The sequence below is a fragment of the Leucoraja erinacea genome, chromosome 25 (assembly GCF_028641065.1).
Source record: "Leucoraja erinacea ecotype New England chromosome 25, Leri_hhj_1, whole genome shotgun sequence".
In the NCBI taxonomy this organism is placed as follows: Eukaryota; Metazoa; Chordata; class Chondrichthyes; order Rajiformes; family Rajidae; genus Leucoraja; species Leucoraja erinaceus.
In genome coordinates, this window is record NC_073401.1 from 30,326,085 (window position 1) to 30,343,635 (window position 17,551).

Sequence of the window (17,551 nt, forward strand, 5' to 3'; positions counted from 1 at the left end):
TGGTATTTCAGTGCAACCCGCAGCAACTCGTTTCACAAGGCTGACATGCCTGTAGATCCATAAAAATTAATGTTACACCATTAGCCGTGAGGCATTTTTTATATCAAAATATAATTCAGAAACTTGGGCACATAGATTTTACATCGCTAGCATAAACATATCATATTGTTCAATGTTCAAAATGGTTTAACTTTTAACGTAGAAACAAGAAGCTGCAGGTGCTGGATAACCAAGGAAAGATAAAAAGTGCTGGAGTAACTCAGCGGGGTCAGGCAGCATACCTGGAGACATGGAGAGCTGACAATTGAAAAAATGATGATGATTCAATTTATTGTCATTGTCAGTGTACAGTACAGAGACAACGAAATGCATTTTTAGCATCTCCCTTGAAAGGGAGACACAGGGCGTCGCGGTGTGCCCGCGCCTGCTGCCGTACAATTCGTGACCCCGACCTGAATCATCATCTATCAAGAGAGAGTTAGATTTAGCTCTTAGTGCTAAAGGAATCAAGGGAACGGGGTACTGATTTTCGATGATTAGCCATGATCATATTTCGAGATACAGCGCGGAAACAGGCCATTCGGCCCATCAGGTCCTCGCCGACCAGCGATCCCCGCACATTAGCACTATCCTACACCCACTAGGGACAATCTTTACATTTACCAAGTAACCTACAAACCTGTACGTCTATGGAGTGTGGGAGGAAACCGAAGATCTCATAGAAAACCCACGCAAGTCATGGGCGGAACGTACAAACTCCATACAGACAGCGCCCGTAGTCGGGATCGAACCCGGTTCTCCGGCGCTGCTTTCGCTGTTAGGCAGCAACTCTACCAGTGACTCGAAGAGCCGAATGGCCTACTCCTGTACCTATTTTTCTATGTTTCTATATTTCTACCCATGTTCTCCAGGGATGCTGCCTGATCTACTGAGCTACTCCAGCACTTTGTGTCTTTCTTTAACTTTGACGGCTGTGTTAAGGTCCAGGATTCTGGAAATTGGGAACGTATTGTCTTAAACAGGAAAAAAAACAAAGTGCACTTTGCATGTTAGATGTTCAACAAAGATTGCTAAAGACAATTAGTTGTTCACAGCATCATTTCTATCTTGTTCCGTTCTCTACGGATCCATGGGCCTCAGCGAAGCAAAAACAATATTTTATCAAATCCTAACAAAGGCTAAATACTCATCTGGCAATGAACAGCCTTGAACCCATTGAGGCATCAATTGAGCAAAGATTCTTAATCATCACATTATCAAAACTGAAATTAGATCACTTTTGTAATTTAAACTAAAAGACGGTGATAATTTAAATTGGGGAGGAGGGGAAGGGGGGGAGGGAAGAGAGTAATTAATTTAGTTAGTGAATCAAAGAGATTTTCTTTTGCCAATATTCTCATCCCCAATCCCATACATTGTGGACCGCATCTTGCTTTGAAGAAGTAACCAAAGAGTCAGCCTTGTAGTCAGCAAGGAGCAGATAACACAGGGACTGTAATCTGACTCTAAGCCTTGCATAAAGAAAGTTTGTTTCCTTGTGACCATATGATGGCTTGTCCATCAACACATTCTCACTAATTAGGCCTAATTATCAGGCAAAGCTTGCTTCCCCTTCATGTTATTAAATCAGAAATAATCACGAGCCTGGGCTTCTGTCAGCACCTGTGGACCGGAGACCCTCATTCAATTGAAAGCACTATCAGAGCAGGCCTTGCTTGGCAATTGCTCCTGCCCTTCAAAAGCTCCGCGTCCCATTGCAGCATGCCAGCGGTGCATTCTGTGCATTCTCGGCAGTAGATGCGTCTGCGTGACTGACAATGGCACCCTTGACCCCTGGATTATTCCACAAATTACCGCTCCAGAAAGATACCGATTGGCCTTTGTGGGCTAATATGGGGGATGAATGGCGCACAAAATCTCTTAAAATGGGTTGGCAACAAAACATGACGGCCATGCGGGCGGAGGAGAACGGAGAAAGGCTCAGTGTCGGCAGAACGACCTCTCTACAGGCCCGATATTTTTGACAAAGATGGGACGGATTGATTAGGATCCCACGGCTATGATTGTGTTACTCACGAGCACTTACGGACAGGAATTGGTGCGCCAGGGATTTAGATAAAGTTGAAAAACGGGGATTTTACTGAAATGTGAGGAAGTTTTCAGAGTCAACATGTACTAATCTTGCCAACTGTACTTTCCAACCTGGCAGGAAATTTTGTTGTTCCCAAACGCTAAGGAATCTCACATTTATTTGACAACGAGGCATGTTTATTGTTAAATTCTGAGGGGGAAAAAGCCACATTGTTGTTTCCCTGTTCAAATACTTCAGCGGGCGACAATGAAACGGAGCAGAGTATCAAAAAGTTACAGGGGATCTTAAAAAGAGGAGTTAAAGAAAATAGCTGCGGACTGGATTATTTTCCAGTTGTTAATTATTTAACATTGCCCCAGTTAAAACTGGCAATGAATAGTGCACAATCATCAATCCTTCACCACATACGCTGTGACCACGAGCCATAAACTAATGCCAGCAGTGAAACATCAGCAAAAGTTCAACACAAAACAGGTCAGCATTGCACAGTTAAAAAACAAGGGCCTGGAATTTCACCCTGTAAGTTAGACCTGAGAGCATATTCCTTCTGTGTAGGAAAGAACTGCAGATGCTGGTTTTAATCGAAGGTAGACACAAAACGCTGGAGTAACTCAGCAGGTCAGGCAGCATCTCTGGAGAGAAGGAATGGGTGATGTTTCGGGTCGAGACCTTTCTTCAACATATTCTTTCTGTTAGTGTCAACGATACGTCCATTATAAAACTGAGTCCCTGATGGGGAAGGTTTGCAAAGAAACGTGTGAAAAAAACTCCAGTGCTTCCATGTACTAATAGTTAATAACATTCCCCGATACTATCCAGGGGTAGATTCCTGCCTCACAGCGCCAGAGACCCGGGTTCAATCCTGACTATGGGGGGCTGTCTGTGTGTGGAGTTTGACTGTGAGGGATTTCTCCGGACGCTCCGGTCTCCTCCCACATCCCAAAGACGCACAGGTTTGTAGATTTATCGGCCTCTGTAAATTGCCCCAAGCCATGTAGTGCGTGGATGAGAAAGTGGAATAACAGAACCGGCGTGAACGGGTGATCAATGGTCGGCATAGACTCGGTGGGCCGAAGGGCCTGTTTCCATGCTGTATCGCTAAACTAAACTAAATATATAATAATCAAATTAACAGTAATACTAGGTAGCCAGTCCAATTTCTCACCATTGTCACCCATTAGGCTGAATTTGACTGAGACTGTTTTATGATTTGAAACAAATGTGAGAGAAAGGATATGTTTATCAGTGCTTTTTGATCATAGAAACATAGAAATTAGGTGCAGGAGTAGGCCATTCGGCCCTTCGAGCCTGCACTGCCATTCAATATGATCATGGCTGATCATCCAACTCAGTATCCCGTACCTGCCTTCTCTCCATACCCCCTGATCCCCTTAGCCACAAGGGCCACATCTAACTCCCTCTTAAATATAGCCAATGAACTGGCCTCAACTACCCTCTGTGGCAGAGAGTTCCAGAGATTCACCACTCCCTGTGTGAAAAAAGTTTTTCTCATCCCGGATTTAAAGGATTTCCCCCTTATCCTTAAGCTGTGACCCCTTGTCCTGGACTTCCCCAACATCGGGAACAATCTTCCTGCATCTAGCCTGTCCAACCCCTTAAGAATTTTGTAGAGGACTAGAGGACAGGAAACCATATATTTAAAGACTGTTTGGAAATATTGCCTTACAGTGAAACTGAGACAAGAGAGGAGGAAACCTATATCAAATAACTTGAGATCGACACAGAATGCTGGAGTAACTCAGCAGGACAGGCGGCATCTCTGGAGAGAAGGAATGGGTGACGTTTCGGGTCGAGACTGACTGAGTTCTTCAGACTGAGTGTCAGGGGAAAGGGAAACGAGAGATATAGACGGTGATGTAGAGAGATTCAGTATGTCGACTTAATGACGATGTGATTGGGGTTTCTTCCGACGTAATTTTGTTGATACATTAATAAGAAAGAAATAATACAATGCTTAAAGGAAAGGAAAAACAGGAGTATAAATACCTGGTGGTTGCAACATTTAAACAGTTACCTACAAACGTGCAAAGCCTTTTAAATGTATACACATAATTAATGGTACTGGTGAGAGGACTTGAAAGCTAATGACATAATGAAGGAGAGTTAGGACAAACTTGGATTGTTTTTTCCGGAGTGTCGTAGGCTGTGGGGAGCCCGTGTAAAAGTATATAAAATGATGTGAGCCATAGATACGGTAGTCAGAACCTTTTTCCCAGGGTGGAAATATCAAAGACTGGAGGACATTGCATTAAAATGACAGGGGCTAAGTTTAAAGAAGATGTATAGGGCAAGTCTTTCGTCACACACAGAGTGGTGTGTGCCTGGAACGCACTGCCAGGTGTGGTGGTGGAGGCAGATATGATAGTGGTGTTCAAGAGACTTTTTCACGAGGATGTTGCCAGTAATAGAGGGTCTGGGCTAATGGGAGAGTTTGAGCAGGCTGGGACTCTATTCCCTGAAGCACAGGAGGATGAGGGGCGATCTTATAGAGGTGTATAAAATTATGAGTGGAACAGATCGGGTAGACGCACAGTCTCCTGCCCACAGTAGGGGAATCTAGGACCAGAGGACGCAGGTTGAAGGTGAAGGGGAAAAGATTTAATAGGAATCTGAGGGGTAACTTTTTAATACAAAGGGTGGTGGGTGTATGGAATGAGCTGCCAGAGGAGGTAGTTGAGGCTGGGACTGTTTAAGAAACAGTTAGACAGGCACGTGGATAGGACAGGTTTGGAGGGATATGGACCAAGCGCAGGCAGGTGGGACTAGTGCAGCTGGGACATGTTGGCCGGTGTGCGCAACTTGGGCCGAAGGGCCTGTTTCCACACTGAATCACTCTATGACTTTATGACTATGGATATGGAGGGATATGGATCATGTGCAGGCTGAGACAGTTTAACTTGGCATCATGTTGGCCACAGACATCATTGATTTAATAGAATTGAAGTGGTCTAAAATAATTGCCCAAGGCTACATTTGGAATATTGCATAACATTCTGAGTATCATGAACAGAAATGACGTTAGATCAGTAAAACAAATAAAATTTAAATACTTCAAAATTACAACATGAGAAGAAAATTATAGTTATCAAAATTATCAACAGGAATAGGCCTATTTAAAAAATCAAAAACAATAAAGGGAACCTAGTAAATTTCCCTAACATTTTTAGAAAGTGGAAACATTTTGACACGCTAATTGATGAATTTCCATTCATTGATAGATCAGTAGCAAGGATAGTATTATAGGCTAGTAAGGAAGAAGGGTCTCGACCCAAAACGTCACCTATTCCTTTTCTCCAGAGATGATGTCAGACCCGCTGAGTTACTTCAGCTTTTTGTGTCTATCTTTAGTAAGGATGTTTAGTTTAGTTTAACGATACAGAGCGGAAACAGGCCCTTCGGCCCACCGGGTCCGCGCCGACCAGCGATCCCTGCACACTAACGCTATCCTACACACACACTAGGGACAATTTACACTTACACCAAGCCAATTAACCTACAAACCTCCACGTCTTTGGCGTGTGGGAGGAAACCGGAGCATCCGGAGAAAACCCACACATATAGTTAGGTATTCAAACTACTAGAAACATAGAAAATAGGTGCAGGAGTAGGCCATTCGTCCCTTCGAGCCTGCACCGCCATTCAATATGATCATGGCTGATCATCCAACTCAGTATCCTGTACCTGCCTTCTCTCCATACCCCTTGATCCCTTTAGCCACAAGGGCCACATCTAACTCCCTCTTAAATATAGCCAATGAAGTGGCCTCAACTACCATCTATGGCAGAGAATTCCACAGATTCACCACTCTCTGTGTAAAAAATGATTACGAAAGGTTCTGAGGATCAGCTGGGAGGACAAACGCAGCAACATCAGCGTTTTGGAGAAGGCCAACATGACCAGCATCACCACCACAATAATGCAGCACCAAGACAGAGGTTCACAAGAAACCGCAGATACCTTCGAATCCTGAACAAAAATTATATTGAGATGGGTGATCTGCAATATGAACAAATAATTTTCCCCAACTGTTTCTGTTTAGTGAATCTGAACAGAAAACAGTAATTATTTTTAATTGTTGACTTATACCCCAGCTGTAAATGTGTGTTCCGAAAACAGTGTTAGACATGATTATGGCGATTTCTGCACCCCAGCCAAGCCAGGGAACTTGGGTTGGACTGCAGATAGGTGGGAACACACAGTAACAGCAACAGTAGCCCACCCATGTTGAATACAGCAGCTGTCAGAGGCAGCAAAAATGAACTTTGTAAACCATTAGCGCATTTGCAGTGCAATATTCATGAAAGTAGTGTCAACAACATGAAATTAAATCTTATTGTACGCCTTTAAGAGCAGTTTCTCTGTTTAGTGCCCAAGGGCAACATCATGTAAAATGGAGACACAAGGATGTGCAGATTCTGGTTTACAAAAAAGGCACAAGGTGCTGGAGTGCTGGGGCAGCACAGTGGGTCTCGACCTGAAACGTCACCTATTCCATCTATCCAGAGATGCTGCCACTCCCGCTAAGTTACTCCAGCATTTTGTGCCTATCTACAGTGGCGCAGTTGGAAGAGCCGCAGACTAGTCTCATTTGGCCCATATCCCTCTGAACCTTTCCCATCCGTATACCTGTCTAATTGTTTCATAAAACGTTATGGTAGTATCTGCCTCAATAGGTAGATTATTTGCGGCACGGTGGCGCAGTGGTCAAATTGCTGCATTACAGCGCCAGAGACCCGGGTTCGATCCCGACCTCATGACCGCCTGTGTTTCCTACGGGTGCTCCGGTTTAGACAATAGACAATAGGTGCAGGAGTAGGCCATTCGGCCTTTTGAGCCAGCACCGCCAATCATTGTGATCATGGCTAATCATCCGCAATCAATACCCAGTTCCTGCTTTCTCCCCATATCACTTGACTCCTCTATCTTTAAGAGCCCGATCTAACCCTCTTTTGAAAGCATCTAGAGAAACGGCCTCCACTGCCTTCTGAGGCAGAGAATTCTACAGATTTACAACTCACTGAGTGAAAAAGTGTTTCCTCATCTCCGTTCTAAATGGCCTACCCCTTATTCTTATGTGGCCTCTGGTTCTGGACTCTCCCAACATCGGGGACATGTTTCCTGCCTCTAGCGTGTCCAATCCCTTAATAATCTTATATGTTTCAATAAGATCCCCTCTAATCCTTCTAAATTCCAGTGTATACCAGCCCAGTTGCTCCATTCTTTCAACATATGACAGTCCCACCATCCCGGGAATTAACCTGGTGAACCTACGCTGCACTCCCTCAATAGCAAGAATGTCCTTCCTGAAATTTGGAGACCAAAACTGCACACAATATTCCAGGTGTGATCTCACCGGGGCCCTGTACAACTGCAGAAGGACATCTTTGCTCCTATACTCAACTCCTCTTGACATCCCAAAGACATGAGGGTTTGTAGATTAATTGGCCTCTGTAAATTGCCCCTAGCTTGTCGGGAGGGACAGAAAAGTGGGATAACATAGAATTTGTGTGAACTGGTGATCAATGGTCAGCGTGGACTTGTTGGGCCAAAAGACCTGTTTCCACGATGTATCTCTAAATTAAAACTAAATATTTAACCCAGCAGGTCAGGCAGCATCTCTGAAAAACATGGATAGGTGAAGTTTCTGGTCAGGGCCCTTCTTGTGGAGAACATGGGCAGGTGACGTTTTGGGTCTCCTATCCATGTTCCCCAGAGTTGCTGCCTGACCCGCTGAGTTACTCCAGCATTTTGATGTCTTTGTGCAATGTACCTTTGCACGAGACAGAAGTATCTACAAAGTAAGCCCAAAAACCCAGCCTCAAAAAGGTCTCAATGAGGTTTCTATGTTTCGAATGCGCTGCAAATATATTGTCTCGCGCTGTTGCAGAAAGGGTAGAACAGGAGTCTGTGATCTGAAATGTGACCTTGGTGTTTGCAGGGACATGCCTCCATGAGGGCATCCCGGAGTCTAGTGTGAGTGTGGACGGCTTTCTGACTGTTCGGGCGGACAGGGACTGCAGAGAGAGTGACAGCGGTCGGTACAACTCTGGTCACATCACGGTGAAGGAGTGTGTGTGTGGCCCGGACATTGAACTGATGGCTGTGGGTCTCCGCTTATGCTGTCTGTGTGCCCTGGGGATTCTCGCACACCGTTGTGGTGGCTCTTTAAGTCAATGTTTCATTTTTATGTGGTTATGTATCTCGTTGCTTTTTTTGTGTGACTGCTGGCAAATCAAATTCCTTATATGTTTGCATACTTGGCTAATAAATTAATTACCATTACAACACTGAGCTATTTCTGATGTAACACAATAGCACTGAGAGGAAACACCAGCTCATGCAGTGATGGAAAAACAGAATAGTTTTAGTGTCATGATATCATTTATGGTGATTCAGCGGTAGAGTTGCTGCCTTACTGAGCCACAGACCTTGAGTTCGATTTTGACTGTCTGAGTGAAGTTTGCACGCTCTCCTTAGGACCAGGTGGGTTTTCCCCCGGTGCTCCAGTTTCCAACCACATTCCAAGACGTGCGTATTAGTAGGTTAATTGGAGTCTGTAATGTTACCAAATCAAACTAACCCCATCTGTCTGCACATGATCCACATATCTGCTTCCATCACCTCTTCTGGCTACTAATTCTGAGCACCCACTATCTCAATGGAAAGAGAGAGCTCCCCCCAATACAAAGAGGGATCTCCATTCCATGAAAAGTGAGGGGTCCCCCCTCAATAGAAAGGGAGATCTATCTCAATGCACAAAGAGGGATCGCCCTCATTGGAAAAGGGGGGATCTCCCTCAATGTAAAGAGGGAGTTACCCCCACCAACCCCTAGTGCAATGTAGACCCCCCCCCCCATCCCCCATCCTGCTCCCTCTCTCCCGCCAATCTCCCATCGCCACGCATTCGGCCCCTCAACACCCTCCCCCTCCACTGGTTGCCGGGGCAACCGCCTCCCTCCCCCTCCCCCTCTCCACTGGTTGTCAGGGCAACCCTCCCCCTCCCCCCCCCCCCCACTGGTTGCCGGGGCCCCCTCCCCCCCTCCACTGGTTGCCGGGGCAACAGCCTCCCTCCCCCTCCCCCTCCCCTCCCTCTCCACTGGTTGCCGGGGCAAACGCCTCCCTCCCCCTCCCCCTCCACTGGTTGCCGGGGCAACAGCCTCCCTCCCCCTCCCCCCCCCCCTCCACTGGTTGCCGGGGGAAACAGCCTCCCTCCCCCTCCCCCTCCCCTCCACTCCGCCTCCCTCCCCCTCCCCTGGTTGCTGGGGAACCACCTCCCTCCCCCCCCCCCTCCACTGGTTGCCGGGGGAACCGCCTCCCTCCCCCTCCCCCTCCACTGGTTGCCGGGGGAACCGCCTCCCTCCCCCTCCCCCTCCACTGGTTGCCGGGGCAACCGCCCCCCTCCCCCCCCCCCCCCCCCCTCCACTGGGTTGCCGGGGCAACCGCCTCCCTCCCTCCCTCCCCCTCCCTCTCCATTGGTTGCCGGGGGACAGCCTCCCTCCCCCCCTCCCCCCCCTCCCCTGGTTGCCGGGGCAACTGCCTCCCTCCCCTTCCCCTCCCTCTCCACTGGTTGCCGGGGCAACCGCCACCGCCGCCGCACCGACCTGAACGTGATGCGCCCGCCGACCCTCCACCAAGCGGCCCGCAGCCACCACTGCGCAGTCGCGGCCGCGGCGACTTCCGGCCGCCGCCGCCCAGCCCTCTGGGAAATGGAGTCAAATGTCGCCGGCGGGTGAACAGAAGGAGAGAAGCTGCGGAGAAACACTACCACTGTCGGCCCGCATCTGCGGTAAGGGATACACACCTTTGGAGGGTCCCATCCAAATGGAGGTTTCACATCCAACCCAAAGATGGGATATAGGAGGGTGCACCACTCAACTAGAATGTCAAACTTGCTTTTACATAGAACAGTACAGCAGAGGACTAGGCCCTTCGGCCCATCATGTCTGTACTGACCATGATGCCAGATTAAAGTAATCCCATCTGGTTGTACATGATCCATATCCCTCCATTCCCTGCACATATATGTGTATCTAAACCATCTCAAACATCACTGTTTAAGGTTTTTATTTGCTTGGACGTATGATTATCTCACTTTAGCATCAATTATTGATTGGATTGGAGATACAGCGTGGAAACAGGCCCCTCGGTCCACCACGTCCGTGCCGACCAGCGATCCCCGCACACCGACACTATCCTACACACTAAGGACAATTTACAAATTTACCGAAGCCAATTAACCTTAATTAACCGTGTACGCCTTTGGAATGTGGGAGGAAACCGGAGCACCCGGAGAAAACCCACGCATGTCACAGGGACAATGTACAAACTCTATACAGACGACACCCATAGTCAGGATCGTACCCGGGTCCCTGGTGTAAGGCAGCAACTCTTCCGCTGTGCCACAGTGCTATCCATTTGAGTTGTTTTTATTTGCTTGGACATATGACAATTTCACCTGCAATCCAGTATTTCAAGATGGCGGCGGCAGTGGATGGAGGGGAGGATCTGTGCCGGTCACCTTCAGCGGCCTAATCGCGGGTCAAGGTGTGGGTGGAATGGGCCGCCGGAGGCCCTGCAGCAGCCTGGGACTCGATTAGATCGGGCCCCACTCCAAGAAGCCAAGCAAGCGGATCGGACATGGCCAGCAACGGCACAAACCGCGGTCGAGGACATCGACTAAATGGCCAGGCCAGACTGACCCCTGAACCCCAATCCAGTGCCGTCACCAGGACAACAGGCCTTAATGGCCAAGTTAAGACTAAAGTCTTAACTCTAGTTTAGAGGTTTTTTTTAAATAAATTTGAACGTGAAGTGTACAAGATGGTGCCAAAACATGGTGACTGCCTCAGTGTAATCTAGTAATCTTACACTGCCAACGCCGGAGCTCCGATCATCCTGGCGAGAGGGCCTGAACATCGGGTTGCCATAGCGGCGACTGCGGAGGGCTCAAAGGCCCCTGACCACGGGTGAACAAAGAGGAAGATGACTGAACATTATTGCCTTCCCTCACAGTGGGAAACGGTGATTCCGCTATGGGGAATGTTTATGTTAAATCCTATTGCGTATTGTGTGTGGCTGTACGGTAACTCAAATCTCACTGTACCAATTGGTGCATGTGACAATAAATGGAACTTGAACTTGAACTTGATAACAAAGTAAGATTGTTACTGAACTGTATGCAAAAAAGGAATTAGAAGTAATATCACCAGCAACTTGCCCTGGGCTAGTTAAATTGAAGCACACCAATGCGTCTACTTCCTTGGAAGGCTTAGGAAGCTTGGCATGTCCCCAACAATCCTCACTGACATCTACTGAAGGGCCATGGTTAGTATTTTATCAGGATGGTTTGGGAACAACTCCATTCAAGACCGCAAGAATTGGCGGAGAATTGTGGACGCAGCCCAGACAATCACACAAACCAACCTCTGAAGAAGGGTCTCGACCGGAAACGTCACCCATTCCTTCTCTTCAGAGATGCTGCCTGTCCCGCTAAGTTACTCCAGCTTTTTGTGTCTCCTTTCCATTGACTCCATCTACACTTCACCCTGCCTCGGCAAGGCCACCAACATAACCAAGGACCAGTTTCACACCGGTCACTCCCTCTTCCCCCCCTCTCCCATCAGGCAAGAGGTACTGAAGTGTGAAAACGAACGCACACTTCCAGATTCAGGGACAGTTTCTTCCCAGCTGTTATCAGGCAACTGAACCATCCTATCAACAACCAGAGAGTGGTCCTGAGCTACCATCTACCTCATCGTAGACCCTTGGACTATCTTTAATCTGATTTTTCTGGACTTTATCTTGCATTAAACATTATTGCCATGATCCTGTATCTATGCACTGTGGACGGCTCAATTGTAATCATGTATGGTCTTTCCACTGACTGGATAGCACGGAACAAAAAGCTTTACAATGTACCTCGATACACATGACGATAAAATAAACCAAACTAAACTAAATTTCACTGTAGATAGGTACCTGTGACAATAAAGTGCCATTCAACCTGCAGATTGCAGGAGTTATGTGCAAGCCATTGTTAGAATCCTTTAAGGACAGAATAGCAGGTGGACACAAAATGCTGTAGTAACTCAGCGGATCAGGCAGCATCTCTGGAGAGAAGAAATGGGCGACATTTCGGGTCGCGATCCTTCTAAAGTCTGAAGAAGGGTCTCCCATTCCTTCTCTCCTAAGATGCTGCCTGACCCACTGAGTTACTCGGGCATTTTGTGTCTACCTTCGATTTTACCAGCATCTGCAGTTCTTTCTTACACATTTTGTACAAGGACAGAATAGCAATTGGAGCGATATTTGACACTGACAATGACACCCACGGTTGGTAATAGAGGCAGAATCGTCATCATCATCATCGGCGGCCACTCGAAAACGAGTATGACTGTCCTCTCATGGAGGACGCCTGTGCGTGACTTTGTTTAACGTGGGGAGACTGGTGCACAGACAGCCACCCCACGTGGGGTCCTTGACAGATCTGGGTCGGGATTCAATGGCATGGAGTCCAAGACGACCAGAGACCCTTTTCTGCTGCAGCCTTCATCCGCCTTCCCAGCCGTTGTGACGCTCCACTAAGGTCAGCCATCGTCCTCCGCCTGTTCCACCGTTGAGGTCTTGGTTGGATTGCTCTTTATCAGAGACCCCCCCACCCTCGACCTTACCACCATGGGTGACCCTACAGGGTCCAGACGGCATCGCTCTCAGGATGTCAGGACCACACAGGCTTCTCCACCACGACAAGGTGACAATCCACAGAGAAGAGAGGCAGAATAAAGCCTACAGAAAGAGATAATAAACAGAGTTATGATGGTGCATTATATCCTCGTTTACCCAGTGACAGAGGCTGTGTGTAATTTGTAGGTGTGTATCAGTACCACAGACCTCTCTTGCATTGACTTCTTCCTTTTATTGTTTTTCTTAAACCACGAGTTCGTGCAAAGGTAGTCGGCTTTGAGAGAGACACACACAAAGAGTTGGAGGAACGAGATTGTTCTACCCCAGTGAGCAAACATCTTCATTATAAGATTGTTTGTCTTTTCCGTGAGAAAAATAAGCAGGACCTTTGCAGAAATTGGGTCCTTTCACGGATGTGCTGTTGAACAAATTGTCTACACTCCACCACACCCACCTATATAAGCCTCCCAACCTATCCATGCTGTCAGCTAATGTTGAATGTGTATAGACACGACCCCAGGTAATTTAGAGTTTAGAGATACAGTGTGGAAACAGGCTCTTTGTCCCACTGAGTCCACGCCGGCCAGCAACACCCTGAACACCAGTTCTATCCTACATGCCAGGGACAATTTACTCAAGATTCAGATTCAGATTCAATTTTAATTGTCATTGTCAGTGTACAGTACAGAGACAACAAAATGCATTTAGCATCTCCCTGGAAGAGCGACATAGCAAATGATTTGAATAAATAATAATAAGTGTCCGGGGGGGGGGTGGTGATTGGCAGTCACCGAGGTACGTTGTTGAGTAGAGTGACAGCCGCCGGGAAGAAGCTGTTCCTCGACCTGCTGGTTCGGCAACGGAGAGACCTGTAGCGCCTCCCGGATGGTAGGAGGTTAAACAGTCCATGGTTGGGGTGAGAGCAGTCCTTGGCGATGCTGAGCGCCCTCCGCAGACAACGCTTGCTTTGGACAGACTCAATGGAGGGGAGCGAGGAACCGGTGATGCGTTGGGCAATTTTCACCACCCTCTGCAATGCCTTCCGGTCGGAGACAGAGCAGTTGCCATACCATACTGTGATGCAGTTGGTAAGGATGCTCTCGATGGTGCAGCGGTAGAAGTTCACCAGGATCTGAGGAGACAGATGGACCTTCTTCAGTCTCCTCAGGAAGAAGAGACGCTGGTGAGCCTTCTTGATCAGAGTTGAGGTATTGTGGGTCCAAGAGAGGTCATCGGAGATGTTGACTCCCAGGAACCTGAAGCTAGAAACACGTTCCACCTTCCAGAAGCCAATTAACCTACTGACCTGAAGATAGACGCAAAATGCTGGAGTAACTCAGCGGGTCAGGCAGCAACTCTGGAGAAAAGGAATAGCTCAAGAGTCAAGAGAGTTTATTGTCATGTGTCTTAGAATAGAGGGGAGGCCATTTAAGACTGAAGGCGGAGGACCTTGTGCCACATTTGTTTTTAACAGATGTTAGGCTTGCATTCACTGGAGTTTAGAAGGATGAGGGGGGATCTTATAGAAACATATAAAATTATAAAATGACTGGACAAGCCAGTTGCCGGAAAAATGTTCCCAATGTTGGGCGAGTCCAGAACCAGGGGCCACACAGTCTTAGAATAAAGGGGAGGCCATTTAAGACTGAGGTGAGAAAAAGCTTTTTCACCCAGAGAGTTGTGAATTTGTGGAATTCCCTGCCACAGAGGGCAGTGGAGGCCAAGTCACTGGATGGATTTAAGAGAGAGTTAGATAGAGCTCTAGGGGCTAGTGAAGTCAAGGGATATGGGGAGAAGGCAGGCACGGGTTATTGATAGGGGACGATCAGCCATGATCATATTGAATGGCGGTGCTGGCTTGAAGGGCCGAATGGACTCCTCCTGCACCTATTTTCTATGTTTCTATGTGTCCCAGATAGAACAATGAAATTCTTGCTTTGCTTCAGCACAACAGAATGTAGTAGGTGACTTTTCGGGTCAAGACCCTTCTTCAGACACGCTGAGTTACTCCGGCATTTTGTGTCTATCTTCGGTGTAAACCAGCATCTGCAGTTCCTTCCTCCACCTATCACTTTCAAGGTTTTGTCCTGCCTCCACCTCTCTTTTTGAGTTATCTCTACCCTCTCCCCTCTACCCCCCCGCCCCCCAACTGCATTCTGGCCGAAGAGGGGTCCCCAACCCAAAACGTCATCTACTCTTTCCCTCCACAGATGCTGCCTGACCTAACGAGTTCCTCCAGCACTTTGTGTTTTGCACAACAACTGAGCATCTAAACGGGTGCCAGGGACTATGGGGAGAAGGCAGGAGAATGGGGTTAGGAGGGAGAGATAGATCAGCCATGATTGAGTGGCGGAGAAGACTCGATGGGCTGAATGGCCTAATTCTGCTCCTATCACGTGATCTTATCTGCAGTTCCTTGTCTCTCTCGATGCTTGTGTTGGTGATTCTAGGCTTGTAGCCATCATGGGGTTAAGGAAATTGCCTTTGCAACATGCCGCTTACTGTTCTTGTTCACAACTGCCTGTATTCGACGTTGTAGATCACTCTTTTAATTATATAGGGCAGCTCTACAGCAGCTGATAAGAGGATAACCCTCAATTTCCTGTTTTGTGGGAGGACGTATGATGTCTCCCAATGCCAACAGCTGCCAAACATAAACTTGCTTCTCTCCTTGTAATTTTCTTAGATCCTTGCTTTACCTAATATTTACTAGTAGTTTTTTCACTTGCGCAGAAAGTTGTTTGTATTCAAGAAGTCCCCTCTTACAATGCTGCTTCTGCCTGCAATTGAGGAACACTCAAGAGTCAAGAGTCAAGAGTGGTTTATTGTCATAAGTTCAGTGTGTGTATAAATACACATGCTCACATACACACACACACAGCAACATACAGACATACACACACACACACACACACCCACACATACACACACACGCACACACACACATACACACATACACACACACACACACACATATACATACACACGCACACACCCACACATACACACACACACACATACAGACATACACACACATGCACACACACATATACATACACACGCACACATACACACACACACACGCACACACACACACACACACATACACACACAGGTGCACACACATACATACACACACACACACACATACACACATACACACACACACGCACACACACACACACATACACACACGCGCACACACACACACAGACACATACACACACACACAGGCGCACACACACACACACACGTATACATACACACACACACACCCACACATACACACACATGCACACATACACGCGCACACACACATGCACACACACACACACACACACGCATACTCACACACACACACACACACACACACACACACACACACACACACACACACACACGCACACACATACACACACACACACACACAAACGCACACAAATGCACACATACACACACACGCGTGTGTGTGTAGGAAGGAACTGCTGATGTTGGTTCAAATCGAAGATTGACACAAAACGCTGGAGTATCTCAGCGGGCCAGGCAGGGTCTCTGGAGAGAAGGAATAGGTGACGTTTCGAGTGGAGACCCTTCTCCAGATGTATCGGGGAAAGACCCTACTTCAAGGGTCAAGTCTGAAGGGTCTCGACCCGAAACGTCACCCATTCCTTCTCTCCAGCGAGGCTGCCTGTCCCGCTAAGTTACTCCAGCATTTTCTGTCTATCTTCGGTGTTAAGCAACATCTGTAGTTCCTCCCTATTTATATAGATATATATACACACATATGTACACATTTAAAAAAAAACACACTAAAAGTGCAATAATAACAATAATAGTCTATGTAGTTCAAAGCTTGTTGGAGGTTGTAGTGTTGTGTAGTGTAGTGTTTGAATGAAATATATCAAGGGCAGTCTACAATGCCAGCTTTATGAAAGACAAGACTTCTTATCACGAGGAGTTTTCAAAGGTTTCCTGTGAATACATGATAGAAATGTGGTGATTCTCACTTATCTTACGTTATTGATTGTAAAGTGTGGCAGATAGTAATTAGGACTGTGCTGTTCAAATAATAAAGGCAATGTGAGGAGATGAATGTACCAAACTGACAGCCCCCATGAATGATTTCTTCCACAATAGTCCGGTATTGTTACTAACATTTGTCAGTGACACCAGTGAAAATATTAAGTGGTGCGTCTGTGTGTCACGGGGAGCTTTAAACAAAGTTACTGACCAACTATAAACTGCACCCCATGTAAGATCATACTTATGAGGGGGGATCTTAGAGAAAGTTGCAAAATTCTTAAGGGGTTGGACAGGCTAGATGCAGGAAGATTGTTCCCGATGTTGGGGAAGTCCAGGACAAGGGGTCACACAGTTTAAGGATAAGGGGGAAATCTTTTAGGACTGAGATGGGAAAATCATTTTTCACACAGAGAGTGGTGAATCTCTGGAACTCTCTGCCACAGAAGGTAGTTGAGGCCACAGTTCATTGGCTATATTTAAGAGGGAGTTAGATGTGGCCCTTGTGGCTAAAGGGATCAGGGGGTATGGAGAGAAGGCAGGCACAGGATACTGAGTTGGATGATCAGCCATGATCATATTGAATGGTGGTGCAGGCTCGAAGGGCCGAATGGCCTACTCCTGCACCTATTTTCTATGTTTCTATAAGACATTGGAGCAGAATTAGGCCATTCGGCCCATCGAGTCGACATTCAACATTCGACATGACTGATCTATTTTCTCCTCTCAACACCA

General features: G+C 47.1%; 1 protein-coding gene across 4 annotated transcripts in view; it reads right to left on the bottom strand.

Moving 5' to 3' along the window:
• The window catches only part of gnb1l (guanine nucleotide binding protein (G protein), beta polypeptide 1-like), a 28,395-nt gene extending 18,600 nt beyond the window's left edge, over positions 1 to 9,795 (bottom strand). Inside the window, exon 1 of one of the 4 annotated variants that reach the window (XM_055655432.1) lies at positions 9,715 to 9,795. The gene's annotated coding sequence lies outside the window, so the exon portion shown is untranslated. Of the gene's footprint in view, positions 1 to 281; positions 300 to 8,541; positions 8,668 to 9,714 lie in introns of those variants that run through there. The other 3 variants (XM_055655429.1, XM_055655430.1, XM_055655431.1) reach the window with 3 other exon arrangements.
• Between the last annotated feature and the right edge of the window lie 7,756 nt (positions 9,796 to 17,551).